Here is a 13,497-nt window from a genome sequence, read left to right as displayed (position 1 = left end):
AAATTTTAGTTAACTCAATCATTTAAATTTAGGAACTTTAACACAACATGTTTGACTTTCTTTTATTTTGGTTAACCTAATCACTTAAATTTAGGAACCTTAACTGCTGGTTTAAGTTTTATTATTTTTAGAAAACCATTTTTGGAATTCTATTATTTTTTATTTCAAAAAGTCTTGGGCTTTTCTAGACTGGACAAAAAATGAGTAATCACAATTATTATTCAAATCATATAGTTTTTGTAATCATCGGTCACCCATTAGCTTTTGTAGTAATTTCAATATAAATAATAAATACTTCGTTCATTTATTATATAATAATTTTTTTTTAAAATAATTGTAAAATATTTTAAAATTATGTATTTATATTATGTGTTTGAGAATTACCACCATCAATATTTTTTATATGAATAAATTTAATCAAACCATATATGGGATTGATAGTTCACAACATATAAATCCCATATATCAAATTTCACAAAAATCTAAAATTATTTAGTAATACATTTAAATGATTAATATTAACATTAAAAATATTTAAAATATATGAAAATATAAACTATTAAATTATACATCTATTGATACACAAATTTGAGACAAATGATACAGATTACGTATAGTTATTAATTATCAAAGGAACAGTCGTAATTTATATATTGTAAAAATATTATTGGGAATTTAATATTTGATATATTTTACTTGATGTAAATCGATCTCTCCCCCTATGTGTATAATGTGTATATTGATATATATAACTACATATGTATTACATAGATTTAAAGGTTTTAGATATTTATATATTATAATGAATATTAACTTTATATATTTGAAATATATGAAAATTTAACTATTAAATTATATATCTATTGTTACTCAAATATTAGACAAATGATATATATGACATATAATTATTTAACACCCAAGTAATTGTCATAATTTATATTAGCATGTCGACAGTCTGCTGTTGTGCATTCTTTTTTTTTTTTTTTGAGAACTATAGTTTTTATATATTTTATTCTAGAGAATTCTAACACATTTTTTGTATTGAGTATACATGATATTATAATTTATGTAATAGAAAAATCTTAAAATGAATTGTGATATTATTAAAAACTCGCATTAAAAATTGCAATTGTGGTTTGATATTTTTGTGTATGTAACCTCCATAAATATTTCTTCTGTTGTGTGAGAAATCATTGTAATAAAATTAATTATAGAATGACAATCCAACAAAGAAAAATTGTACCATATAGTTATTTATAAGATGTTTTAGCTTTAATATTGTATTATTATTATCACCATGTATAATTTTTATATGATATAAATTCTTATAAAAATTACTTTTATGAAAAGAATAATGTTGTAATCTTTGATACTTCTTCAAAAGTGTGATCTTTTTTATCTAAAAATGGAATCAAATATGAACTATGATAAGCTTCAATTTAGAGGTTATCCAAGATATAAAGAGTAAAATAATTATTTTTGAGTATTTGAAAGAACACAATATATTCTACTTTTAAAAAGTAAACTTTTCAAATAATTATTTTTATTGAATATTTCAAATAATTATTTACTATCTACTTTTGAGTATTTCAAATAATTACTTTTATTTAATACAACAATCAATGCAAACTTTTCTAAAAATATTAAATCTTCTCCCATAGATAATATATAAAGAATATGAGACCAAACTCTCTATTCATCTGTGAGAAAGAAAGGTTAGAATTTGAAGTTGAAATCCCATGGCATTTCGAACTTGTCAACTTTTTCTCTTTGGAATTCTATTCATTGCTTTGGTCCAAGCTTCAGGTAATAAAATAAAGCTTTAGCTTCAGCTTATTGTAAAGTAAAACATGATCCCATTTCTTTAGATGTCATAATAACTTTGGTCATCGTTTTTTTAATAAAAAACTTGGAACCTAGGCGAGAAATAGTTAGTGAGAACCCTTATTTTGATAAAATTTTCGGTGGTACATATATTTTCTGATGTAAAGACATAATAATTTTTCTTGACCAATCGATGATAAATATTTTAATTTAATTTTTGCTGCAGGACCAACAATAATGAAAATAGGAGATCGTTTAGACTGTGAATATGATTGTGATGGAGGAGACAGAAAATGCAACAAATATTGTCATTCTAATGGCTATAAAAAAGGTGGAAGCTGTTCAAGGAGTGTTTGTTGTTGTACACTCGGTGACGAAATGTTAGACCCGTAAGCAGTTTATTTATGACAATAAAATAAAAGTGACAGCTAAACATGGTTGTTTGTTTTAATTAATAAGATCGAGGTTTTAATGGACTTGGATTGAATTACAATCTTCCATTTTTAAATCAAATAACTTTGGACAATTTTATTAGTAATGAAATTTAATTGTTGAAACGAAGATATCAACTTCTTGATAATTATAAAAATTATTATAAGGTGTAAGTGATATAATAAATTTTAATCATAATTATCATGTGGTCAAAGTTAAAGGGAAACAAATAGTATATGATTTTTTTTGCCCAATCACTGTATCATCCATTATTCAAATTTAATTATGATTAACTTTAATATTTTTTAATAATATTTCAAATGAATGACAAATGATATACTGATTATATATAAATATTTACACTTATCGTGTATATAGATTTTATACTAAATATAGTTAAGGTACATCACCTTAATGTGTATGTGATATGATAAATTTAAATCATAACTTTAATTACTCAAAAGTTAAAAATGATTTTTTATTCTTTGTTTCGATATTATTAAAGTGGTATTGAAAATGATTTCGGTTCAGATTCAAGCAATTTAACTGATACGATATTCAGATAATACCATATGCAAATGAAAATGATCACATCTTATGCATATCTTTGATGAAGCCCCTCTACTAATTTGAGATAATATTTGGAGCAATTATTGCAAGCATGTCAGCCAAAACTTTAGTGATGATTTTAAATTGAAAGTTTGCTTAAGCAATTGCCCTAAAATCCTCAATTTTATCTGCACCAGAGAACTTAGGGATTATAACAATATTATTTTAGTTAAGATTATGAAGGATCCATTCCTGGATGAAGAATTGAGTCACTTACTGGAAAACATCGTGACCAATGATATCCCAAAATTCCGGGAAGAAACACCATCCAAACCCATCAGGGCTACGGGCATCCCCATTCATGGCAAAACAACAGCTTTAATCTCATCATTCAAATGAATTGTGGAAAGCATTGTGTTATCCTCCTCAGAAACTAGATGAGGAATTACAGAGTTGATGAGATTGTTAGGATGAATTTCATTCTCTGATGCATACAAGTTGGCGAAATAGTTCAACACATGATTTGCAATTTCCTGCTGATCCAACAAAGGGGTTTCTCCATTTCTAAGCATGGACATAGACTTAGTAGCATACCTGATTTTAGAAATTTCATGAAAGTAGCTTGTGTTCCTATCACCACTAATCTTCCAATTCAATCTAGATTTCTCCCTCCAAAACTCCTCCTCATAATTTAAAGGAACCAACTGATCCTTTTGAGCTTGCTCCTCTTGAGCTAGAAGGATTTCATTTTGGCCCTCAGATATGAGTCTCTGCTTGATAAGCTCCACAGAAGCTAAGACATTCTTGACCCTTAAATGAATGTTTCCAAAAACCTCTTTGTTCCAGATTTTTAAAATGACCTTAAGGCCCTTGAGATTTTTGGACAAGACATACATATGGTATCCCACCATATTGTTAGTCCAGTGAGTCTCAACCACCCTTCTTAAGATCTGGTGTTGAAGCCACATTTTATGGAACCTAAAAGAAGTTTGCATAATGTTAGAACCAATGCAAGAACAAAGCATTAGAGGATGGTGATCAGAAGCAGATCTAGGAAGAGTGTAACAAGAGGTGTGATGCCAAACTGAAAGCCAACTATCATTGTAGATTGTTCTATATATCCAATATTTTTTCAGTATGAGCCACCCCTATCCTCACAAGCAATTCTGTTAAGCAAAGAGGCTCATTGGCTCCAAGGACAAAATTAAAATCCCCTATACAATACCAAGGACCATGATTGGCAGAAATCAGAGAAAGAATGTCAGACCACAAGGACTTGCACATCAAGTATTGAGTGTGTGCATAGACAACACAAATGAAAACTTGGTGATTATCCAAAACCAGGGAAATAGAGATATGCTAAAAGGTATTAGAAATGATGTTCGGATTGAGACCAACATGATAAAGCCCCCATATATTAGGCAACAAGTTAAGGCAGACCAAAATTAAGGATTAATCTTATTATAAAGCACCATGGACTCAGATAGGAAAACAACATTTGGCTTATTATCAAAGGAAAGCTTTTTAAACACTAATCTAGTTTTAGGGTTACATATACCTCTATTGTTCCAATATAGCACCTTCATTTGGAAACATTTAGATAACCACCTCTACGGGTAAAATGAACTCTTTCCAAGCTTTGCTTATGTCTCAATTTTTCTTTTAATATTTTGACAAAACTTTTGTGTAGGTCCCTCCTCAGCTATGTCAGCATCACCCTTTTCAACTATAACATCCCCCCTTCATCAACCCAAATTTTACCCACAATTCTTGATTCTTTTGCTGCAGGCAAATTGGTCATTTGATCATGAGGTTGGACTGTGAACTTCTCGACTTGCAAGAGCTAGACTCTGTTGTTACCATTAATCTCCATTGAATCTTCCACTCTAGTATCACTTGATTCCTCATCAGATGATCATTCAGAATCACATGTCTCCTCAGTAGGGGGGAGAACATCCTTTTGAAGCTGATCCATTTGCAAATTGACACAATTAATAATCAAGTCATTTTCATGAGTTGTAGTAGTCACTTCCCTCAACTTTTCAAGGACAAGATCACTATTTTGAATTAGATTAGGGGAGTTTCTCTTATTACCATTGCTTGGTGCATGCTCATTTTCTGGTATGATCTTTGTAGATTTCCCCATAGGATTATCTTTCTTAGGCCTTAAAGCCTCAACTCATGATTCCTTATTGGTTCTCCTACAATTATAGACTATGTGTCCAATTGAATGGCATCCAGAGCAGAATTCAGGGATATTTTCATACTCTATGTAAACAAAAAATGTGAATCCTTCTCTTTCTACCAGGATTTGATTTGGCAGGAATCCCTTAAGATCTAGATCCACCAAAATCCTAGAAAAGTGCCTAAAGGACCTACTTGAGGTTGCTTCATCAAGAGATATTGGGGTTCCCGACCCCCCAGCTATTGAAACAAAATCCTAGCACTCCAATACTCAAGCGGGAGTCCCAAAATCCTGATCCAACGTTGCGAATATGACAACTTCTATAGGATGGGATCAAAATCCAGGGTCCACAGAGACAACAGAAGAAAGCTTGACTTTAGACTCCAAGATCCAACCGCACAAACTGTCCTCATATCCTCAACCGAGGAGAAAGAAAAATCATAGAACCCTCGACCTAGGGAAATCATGCTCCATGTTCCAATCATGTTCCATGGGGCATGAAACCTAGTTCCGAAGTCATTGAATTTAATGGGCGTGTCTCGCTTGGATAGAATAAGCCTTCCATGAAGATGAGTCTTACACCGTTGGAGGCCAACCTGTTACTCCTCCTCCACAATCTTAATTGTTATAGCATCTCCCTTAATACATGGTTGAGGCAACTGGGAGATGGAGATGTCGCAGGTGGCTTTGAGAGCTTGAGCCAATGATTTCTCCGTGTTAAGTTTCGGGATCTTTGGAGTCGCATGTTTGCTATTGATTACCTCTTCAGACGCAGATGTATCCAGATTTGCCAAGAAGTTCCAAGGAATCATTGTTTTGGGATTTAAAGACTTCATCATTGTAGTTCCAAGATTATTGGAGATCAAGCCCTAGTAGAGCTTTTGTGACTCGGGAATCTTTGTTACCATCTCTGCAAGAAAAATAGTCAAAATTACATAATGCATATTTTTAATTGAATTAACCAAATAGTAAAAAAGCTACGATCAAACTAGTAGTCAACGGGGTTTAACCAGTTTTGAGAATATATGAGAGCTTCAACCATTTTAGGATAGAAAGAGCTACGAAAGACATCAAGTACACATCCGCTAGTGCTAAAGCATGACTCAGATACCATAGTAGAAACTGGTATAGCTAATACATCATGAGTCAAGACAGAAATGATCCTATATTTTGAAGAATTTGCCTTCCACCAAGTCAAGAAGTCAAAGTCAGATTCTCCATCTATAGTGTTATCTTCCAAATATCTCTCGAGGTCAGTTTTTTTAATGAAGTGTCCTTAAGCGTCATAATATCCTTCACACTCGTTGCAGCAGTCCTTCACTATCCAGGAGAATTAAACAATGAAAAAAGGTAAGGAATAAGGATCATATGATAAGTTGTGTGGGCTTGAAGGTATTTGAGTTATGTGGTTGAACATAAATGGTATTGCTATATACTTATTCAACTATTCTTAATATATAACCATAAGGGACAGGCCGGGTGCCCGGACATAAACCCAAACCCGTATTTTTTTCAACGGGTCTGTCTCTTTTAATCGGGTCTATCTTTTTTATCAATTTGGACGGATCAGACTCATCTATAAGTCATTGGATTGAAACGATCTACAGATCGAATTGGGTCCTACTCAACTCTAAGTGTGACAGAACGAAAAGACTAGTCAGTGGTGTAATAATAAGGGCATGGTGTGATTGTGCTGATTCCATCAGTTGTGGCTCACATACTAGAGCCTGCCTCGTGGTCAACGATTGAGATGACAGAAATAGCTTGCAAAATTGAAAAGGGTTGCACAAAATATGAGAGAATTTCCTTTTGTTGGCTTTTACTTGTGGAATTTTGTAGTTTTTTCCTCTACCTCTATTATGATATTTGCTGTTATTTATAACAATATTTTGCGAAGTCCGTATTAAATGATTAATTAAAATTGACGAATTAATTAAAATAAAACTACAAGTAACCGAAGATTTTTATTTAATGACTTTTAAAACTGATGAATTAAATAAATAAAATCATCCACAATCGAAGCTTTTATGACTGCTAATTAAGAATCAAGGAGTTAAATGAGGATAAAATTAGTTCTTATAATCAAAATAATAAAAATATAAGTTTTTTTTATAAACATATTTTTACAAACCTATAAAGAATATTTATAAAATCTACTGCATAATAAGGATACTTCACTTAACTTTTGAAAAATTATCAATAAATCCCATTTTAACCTTTTTTATTATTTTTTGGCAAGTAAGAATAGGCTGGAAAAGATTAGGGTTCTACAACTACTATATCAAATAAATGAGTATAGAAGGCTGGATCTTTTGTAGAAAAAACTTAATTCTATTTTATTAATAAATCGGTTCTATCTGCAAAATGGTCTTTGTCAAAGTCTTGGTATGTGGTCATGTTTGTCATGATTGAGAAAAAGATAAATGAGTTATGGAAGGGCCATATCTATATGTTTTACATGATTCTGTTCATTCTTGAATTCTTTTTGTAAATTACTCTCAATATGTATCATAGATTCCCTATATTAATAACAAGTCCAACCTAAATGGTGCACATTTAATTGTATAAATTCTCATCAAATGTCTATGAATTTTATAGGAGTAAAGTCTCATTTTATACAATGAATTCATGTATAGCACTAATGGCTATGAGTCATATGAGATAGCTAAAAAGACATGGATATATACATTTTTTCTTGTTACTCAACATTTATGCTCTTATATTTTTGAGATGTGACTTAATAAATAAACGGGTGTTAAAATGATAGGTATGAAAATATGAATTTCTAACATTTCTCTTTATATAATGGAAGAAAAATTATAACAGTACACACTTTCAACATTTTGTTATATTAGGTAAAAATATTGTATGGACCACTAACAAAGGTCAAACACTTACACGTGATTTTCAATCATTGATAAAGAGTTTCATACATTCATTTATTGTATTTATGAATACATTTAATTTGTGGCAATGAGCTTGAATAATAATCGTTGACATATATAAGCATATAGGTATATATATAAAAAAATAAGGTTTCTAAATAGATTGTAAGTATTTTAATATATAAATAATAAATATTTAATGGTTGAAAATAGTATCATTAATATTTAAATAGTAATAAAGTGTTGGTTTAGTGATGTATGTGTTATTGGATCCATAGATAGGCCAAAAAACCAAAACTTCGATTCCTAAGAACTACAACACACAATCGAAAATGATTAGTTTCTTACACACAGAGTGATTGATATTCGGAGTTATACCAAAAAATGTTAATATAAATTCTTTTATTAAATAATTGTAAACTATTTTTAAACTATGAATATGTATTCTGTATTTGAGAACCACCATCAATAATTTTTTTATATCAATAATTTAATCAAATCAAAAGTGGGATTTAAAGTTCACATCATATAATCATATATCAAATTTCCCGAAGATATAACACTATTTAGTAATCCATTTATTTACATGAATATTAATATAATAAATATTTTAAGTATAAGAAAATTAAAACTATTAAATTATATAACTATTGAGCTCAAATTTTCTCAAATTTGAGATAAAGGGTATAGATGACATATATTATTAAATCACCTAAGGAATTCTCATAATTTATATATGAAACAAAGATGTATACTAACAGTGTATAAAATTTGTACACTGTCATTATATCATCTGCCATTCATTTTTAATCCTCATCGACTTTTAAATAAAATCAATACAAATGAATGTTGAATGATGCACTAACTATTCAACATTTTGTAATATTAGGTAGATTTTGTATGACCACTAACAAAGGTCAAACACTTCCACGTTGTTTCCTATCATTAATATAGAGTTTCATACATTCATTTATAGAATTTTATGAATACATTTATTTTTTAGAAGCTCAAAATTATTATGTTGTCATAAGTTTTAATAATAATCATTGATATATATAAGTATATAGGTACATGTATAAAAAGAAATGGATTTAGTATGTAGATATTGTATGGACCACTAACAAAGGTGTAACTTTTTTTTAATATGAAACTCAAATTTATTGATATATGAATGGTAGATGTTGTCAACAAATTTATTGTATGGACCACTAACAAAGGTCAACCACTTCCACGTGATTTTCAATCATTGATAAAGAGTTTCATACATTCATTTATTGAATTTATGAATAAATTTATTTTTTAGAAGCTAAAATTTAATTAGTTGCAATGAGCTTGAAAAATAATAATTGATATATATAAATATATAGGTACATATATAAAAAGAAATAAGGTTTCTAAATCGATTGTAAGTATCTTAATATAAATAATAAATATTAAATGGTTGAAAATAGTATCATTAAATATAAATAGTAACAAAGTGTTGGTCTAATGGTGTAGGCTTTACTGAAAACCCAAATAAGCCGAAAGGTCAAAATTTCGATTCCTAAAAGCAACACTTATTAGAAGCAGTAACCATTAGTTTTTTAATCCATGGTGATAGATACTAGGAGTTATACCAAAATTTTTTTAATATAAATTCTTTTATTAAATAATTGTAAAATATTTTTAAATTATGCATATATATTATGTATTTGAGAACCACCATCAATATATTTTATATCAATAAATTTAATAAAACTAAATTTTGGATTGAATGTTCACATCATATAATAATATATCATATTTCACAAAGATATAACACTATTTAGTAATCCATTTATTTACATGAATATTAATATAATATATATTTGAAGTAAAAGAAAATGAAAACTATTAAATTATATATCTATTGATGCTCAAACTTGAGAAAAGGATGTATACACTAAAAGTGAAAGAAATTTGTGCATTGTTATTGCATCATCTAGTATTTATTTTTAATTATGATTGATTTTTAAATAAAAGTAATACAAATGAATAGTGAATGATACACTAATTGTATGTAAACATTTAAATTATCAGTGCATAAATATTAGACCCATTATATATTATAGAAGTTATTAGCACGACATAATTTAACTAGATGTGAAAATATTTATCTCCTCATATATATAATTATTTATTTATTATATATTTAAATATTTTCTAATAGTATATATAATCGATTTAAAGTATGAATGTAATCAGTCAAATTGTATTTGACTCAATTTTGACTCGTTTATTTAAAGAGTTCAATGCTTAGCTAAAGTGCAGTTCGTTTGGTTCATTAACCAATGATATCAAGTTGATTTTTCAATAAATGTCGAGTTGATTAGGTTCATTATAATCTCGATTGAAAAACAAGCTTTTTAAATTTCACAAGAATCCAAAGTCTTATCTTATTGGTGTATAATAAAATAAATGATTTTGAATATCTTAAAAGAAGATTAAATTAAATATAATAAACTTAATATAACTTAATTTTTTGTTAATCAAAATTGTGACTTAATTTTTTGTTGAATACAATAATCAATGCAAACCTCTCCAAAAATGTAAAATCTTCTCCCATAGATGATATATAAAGAACATAAGACCAAACACTCTATTCATCTTGTGAGAAAGAAAGGTTAGAATTTGAAGTTGAAAATCCATGGCTATTCGAACCTATCAACCTTTTCTCTTTGGAATTCTATTCATTGCTTTGGTCCTAGCTTCAGGTAATGAAATAAAGCTTTAGATTCTGCTTATTGTAAAGTAAAACATGACACTATTTCTTTAGATGTCATAATAACTTTGGCCATCCTTTTTTAATAAAAAACTTGGAACCCTTATTTTGATACACTTTTCGGTGATACATATGTTTTCTAATGTAAAGAAATAATAATTTCTTATAGTCACATAATACTTAATATCCAGGATATACTAAAATTTCTTTAGAGGATTTCTTGACCAATCGATGTGATAAATATTTAATTGAATTTTTGATGCAGGACCAACATTAATAAAAGCAGGAGAGAGTTTAGACTGCGAATATCCATGTAATGGAGGAGACGGACAATGCAACAAATATTGTGTTTCTAATGGCTATAAGAAAGGTGGAAGCTGTTCAAGGAGTGTGTGTTGTTGTATACTCAATTAGATCCTTAAGCAGTTTATGACAATAAAATAAAAGAAAGAGCTAAACATTGTTGTTTGTTTTATTTAATAAGATCGAGGTTTTATTGGAATTGGATTGAATTACTATCTTCCAGTTTTATATCAAATAACTTTGGACAATTTTATTAGTTATGAAATTTAATTGTTGAAACGAAGATATAAACTTATTGATAATTATAAAACCTTATTATCTGTTGTATTACAGTGATATAATAAATTTAAATCGTAATTATATTGTGGTCAAAGTTAAAGGGATTGGAAAAATAATATAAGAGTTTTTTACATAATAATTACATAATTCAATGTTATATTTGATCATGATTTACTTTAAAATGTTAGTAATAATATAAATAGTAAATTACACTGACACTCTTGAGTTTTAGTAAAATTATACAAACCATCCAGACTTTTTTAAAATCTACACAAATCCCTCTAATTATATGTACATTACACTGACTACCCTGGTAAGATAGATAAATATAATTTCTTAAATAAAAAATGGTGATGAGTGTAATTAAGTCAAACAAAATACGATATATTGTGAGAACAAGTTCAAATAGTATAAAAGTCGATGTTTATTCTTTATTTTGGTTAGTTACAATATAATACGAGAGTAATTTAAACACCTCCTTAGACTTACTGATGTAGTTTTTAACGAATAAAAAATAATGGATATACACCAAGTTTATACTTTTTGGACTTGTCTCCACAATATAACATATTTTGTTTGACTTAATTACACCTGTCACTATTTTTGTTTAAAAAATTACCCTTATATCTCGTACAGGGGTAGTCAGTGTAATATATATGTATAAATAGAGGTAGTTTATATAGGTTTTAAAAATATCTGGGTAGTTTGTATAATTTTACTAAAATTCAGGAAATTCACTCTAATATAAATAAATAACTATAATATATTAGCATTTATACTCAAGGTGTATGGATATTTCACTAAATATGATATAAGATACATCACCTTATGGTGTATGTGATATAATAAATTTAAATGCAGTCAAAAGTTAAAAATCACTTTGTATTCTTTGGTTGAATATTATTAATGTCCTACGGAAAATAAAATAGAAAATGATTTCGGTTCAGATTCAATGAATTTAACTGATATTCATATAATACCATATGCATATTTTTAAAAGAGAGTGAATCTCCTTACTTCTAGAATAAGTTAAAAGCATGTGTTTCATATCTTAATTATTTATTCTATGAAAATATAATAGTTCAAATTTATTGATAATTTAAATCACGTGAACCATTAAATTTTCGTAGAATAAATGACTAAGATATAAAGTATGACTTTATGAAGTAAATGGACCCCTCTTTTTTAAAAAGTACTATATGTATGGGTAATTATGATTGCTTATCTAGATGAAATGTAACACCATGAAAATTTCATATATTTTATTAATTATTTATTTTTAATAAACAGTAATTTTAGAAATTAATCGGTAATGAATTAGGCTAAACCTTAGTTGAGTGTTAGTCTTATTTTTTAAATTCTTATCTTTCTGTAAATTTTCATAATTTTCTGTGACGAAAGGTTTTTGGACTGCTGTCGGACCTAAATTCGCTCGAATTCGGCCCCAAAAACGTGTTTTTGAGTTCTGTTGCTTGGAATCAAATTCCGATTGCGCCTTTGGCTTCAAAATATTATTTTGAGTCAGGATAGACATCAAGTTTATCCAAAACGCATTTCCAAATTTTTTCCACTCCGAATTCGGCATTTTGAAATTCTGATCGTAAGCGGAGGATTTTAATATCCAACCAAGTATTAGCCGATAATACTTGGGCATGGTCTCATCACGAATGATTCACCGAAAAAGTCACCTCATTTCCACAAGTGAAACTTGCGTGGCAAGCAAGCGAAACTACTCATCTTTACACTAAATTTCGTAAACCCTTCACTTACCAATTGCACCATTAATCTTAGAAACCCTTGGTTTGTCTCCATAAATCAGATTCAATTCGCCTTAAATCTGATTTAACCCCTTTAAAATAGCCATTTACTCTTGAAACCTTTGGCTTGCTTCTCTAAGGCTAATTCGTTTCCTTTAAAAAGACCATTTAACCTAGAGCACCCTTGACATTTCATTACACATTCTTCTTCATTTGGCTCTCAAGAACTTCAAGGTAAACCTCATCCCTTTTGTTCTTAATTTTTCAGAAAATCTAGCCGTTCATTGTTTTCGATATTCGATTATGATATTTACGCGTATGTTACGAATATTTTTAGTCGTCAAAATTTTCTAAAAAACCTTCCTATCTCTTGTTATACGCAAGAACGTAAAACATGAGTTTTCGTGAATCTAGAAATTTTTGTTTTGGAAACCATGAAATCTTGTTGTTTATGGGGTTGTTTTAGTATTTTGAATATATGCATGTTATTTATGTTGATGAAAGATGATGATTTTGAAATCAAAGAAATACTTTAAATCGAAA

The 13,497-nt window shown here is 28.7% G+C and overlaps 2 long non-coding RNA genes across 2 annotated transcripts; both read left to right on the top strand.

Annotated features, from left to right (window-relative positions):
* LOC109353089 lies at window positions 1,694-2,314 on the top strand. The gene is made up of 2 exons (XR_002108423.1): window positions 1,694-1,806; window positions 2,051-2,314. It is a non-coding gene; the product is annotated as an uncharacterized LOC109353089 (long non-coding RNA).
* LOC109353037 lies at window positions 10,476-11,111 on the top strand. The gene is made up of 2 exons (XR_002108412.1): window positions 10,476-10,607; window positions 10,881-11,111. It is a non-coding gene; the product is annotated as an uncharacterized LOC109353037 (long non-coding RNA).

This window comes from Lupinus angustifolius, chromosome LG07 (genome assembly GCF_001865875.1).
Source record: "Lupinus angustifolius cultivar Tanjil chromosome LG07, LupAngTanjil_v1.0, whole genome shotgun sequence".
Classification (NCBI taxonomy): domain Eukaryota; kingdom Viridiplantae; phylum Streptophyta; class Magnoliopsida; order Fabales; family Fabaceae; genus Lupinus; species Lupinus angustifolius.
The sequence above is the reverse complement of the archived record's forward strand: the minus strand, read 5'-3'. Positions and strand labels throughout refer to the sequence as shown.